Below are 2,524 nucleotides of genomic sequence, written 5' to 3' on the forward strand. Positions count from 1 at the left end.
CTGATGCTCAGTAGCCATCCCTCCCACTGGCAAATGAACAATGGCCTAGCCACAGCAAGGCACACACCCTAGGCAAGTCCAGGAACCACCTTCTCATATGTAAAGCGCGTGAATTTTAGTCTTTAGTTCACAGATTACAAGGACTAAGTGAGGCCGTGTGTGTGTGTGTGTGTGTGTGTGTGTGTGTGTGTGTGTGTGTGTGTGTGTGTTCATTGGTGTTCTGCCTACATGTGTGTGAGGGTGACAGATTCCTTGGAACTGAAGTTAGACAGGTACGAACTGCCTTGTGGGTGCTGAGAATTGAACTTAGGTCTTCTGGAAGAGCAATCAGGGCTCTAACCACTGAGCCATCACCCCAGCCCCAAGTGAGGTCTTCTTTAGCATAGACTAAATTCCAGTTTCATAAGGAATTGGGAATGGTGGGGTAGAGCTCCATGATAGAGCACTTCCCCAGCACGTGTGACGCCCCAGCATGTGTTCACGTCCCATCACCACACAAGAAAAAGACCTTCAGCTGCCATTAACCATTTAACTGCTATTTCAACTTTTACTATTCTTTTGACTTAGGCAAAATAAAATAAAATAAAATAAAATAAAATAAAATAAAATAAAATAAAAGGTTACACAGAAATAGCCTGGTCTTGGAATCAGGCTGGGCCACTTCCTTGGTTAGGAAACCAAAGAAGACAGGATTCCTTTATGTCAATACCAGCTGCCTCAGATACCATACCAACGCTTCAGAACCCAATGAAAGATCAAAAGAAAAAAGGACCTGGGAGAGCAAAGACAGGTGTGTATGGCCCTTGGTGCTTTCAGCCCTGGTCCCCAGATGAATGAAGAGGGGAACAGTATGGCTGATGCTCCTAGGCCCTCCCTCTCCCCCAACTATTGTGAGTCAAGTTTTTACAGGGCATGGCAGAGATACAGGTGCCAGATGATTGTGTTTGCTTGGCAAAAAAAAAAAAAAAAAGGAACATTGGAACTCAGTCCGAAGCCACCTTTGTAGATAAGTGCGTGTGGGGGTGGAGGAGCACTCCCTTTAGATGTCTTCAGATGTTACGTACAAATTCCTCAATGTGTTTGAGAAGGGCCAAGCATTGGCCAAGCAGGTCCCTCCTGCAGCTCCACAGGTCAGCAGCTTTCTGGATTCCAATGATATTTCCACAGGGGATGTCCCTGAGCAAAGATCCAAAAGGAGGAGGAGCCAAAGGAAAAGGAAACTGGAGAATATGGAGACCGGTATGTGTCTGGACGCCCCCTTGGTACTCTTAAAACAGCATGGCCACCATGAGTAGCCCCTCTTTCTTCCCAAGCTATGCTAACTCAAGTTCTACAGGGCCATAGCAAGGGATGGCCTGTTGGGCCAGAACATCACCTGCTCACTTTTGTAGCTATGGTAGATAGAAGATCAACATATTCATTTGTCTCCGTGAGGGTATTGTACACACAGAATGATCTAGAAAAGGGACACCAGGAAGAAACTGGTGCCTGACAAAGAATAGTACATAGTGACTTGATGTCTAGTCCTCTTTGTAGGTACGTGAAGGCCATCCCTCCCAAATGGCTTCAGATGTCACATTGGAATTATGAGAAGGGAAGAAACCCAGCCATGTCCCAGGTGTCCCTCTTGTGGCCATGTGAGGTCTTTTCTGCCCACAGATGCAGAGGGCTGTGTAGGCCCTGTCTCTAGTGATGCCTCTGCAGCGGATGTCCCTGATCAGCAAACCAAAAAGAAGAGGGTCCAGAAGACAAAGACATCTGAGGATGTCCAAGCAGGTATGTGTCCATCATCTCTGGACATTCTTGTCCCTGTATAAAGAGCTACCCGTCACTGTGTCCTCGGGACGTGATAAATTCCTCAGTAATGGTCAGGGAGTTGCCAGAGTTCCCAGTGTGGGCACATCCATGCTTACTGAGGAGCTTTTGTTCCCACAGCCACCCAGGAGAGCAGTCTGGAGTCTTCCAGAACAGCCACCTCTGAAGCCGCCCCTGAAGCTGCCTCAGAGCTCAAGTTCCCCAGGAAGAGGAAGAGGAGGACCATATGGACTGTGGAATGTATCGAGGGGACAAAACTAATAATGAACAAGAAGAGAAGACCCAGCTACCGCCCTGAGGACCTCGAAGCCTTCTACCGACTTCTGGGTAGGTTCTCTGAACCGAGAATTGGATACGTGGGGCCAGCTCTCAAAATTGAGAATTGAATGTAGGGAGCAGTAATTCTAACCTCCCCAGAGTGCTCATGGGTAACAGAAATATGGGTGCCCTGGTTGTGTGGAGGTGTTTCCCTTCTGTGTTAAGTCCTTGGAGAGAAGAGAAACAGCCTCACACATGAATATGAAAGTTGTGGGGCTTCTCCACTCATAGAACCAACCACTGAACCCCACCAGTCAAGATGGTGCAGACTGGTGAAAAAGGAAATGTCACTCATCTGGCTTTGGGATGTGCTATCAGGAAGACACAAAACCAAAAGGGCCCAAATGTTTACAAAATAAAGTTACTATCAACTCTTGCTAGCTTCACAGGA

At 47.3% G+C, this 2,524-nt stretch overlaps 1 pseudogene; it reads left to right on the top strand.

Annotated features, from left to right (window-relative positions):
- Positions 1–699: 699 nt before the first annotated feature.
- Positions 700–2,524, top strand: part of LOC127188466 (speedy protein E4-like) — a 4,205-nt pseudogene continuing 2,380 nt past the window's right edge.

This window comes from Acomys russatus, chromosome 4 (assembly GCF_903995435.1).
Source record: "Acomys russatus chromosome 4, mAcoRus1.1, whole genome shotgun sequence".
NCBI classification, from domain to species: Eukaryota; Metazoa; Chordata; class Mammalia; order Rodentia; family Muridae; genus Acomys; species Acomys russatus.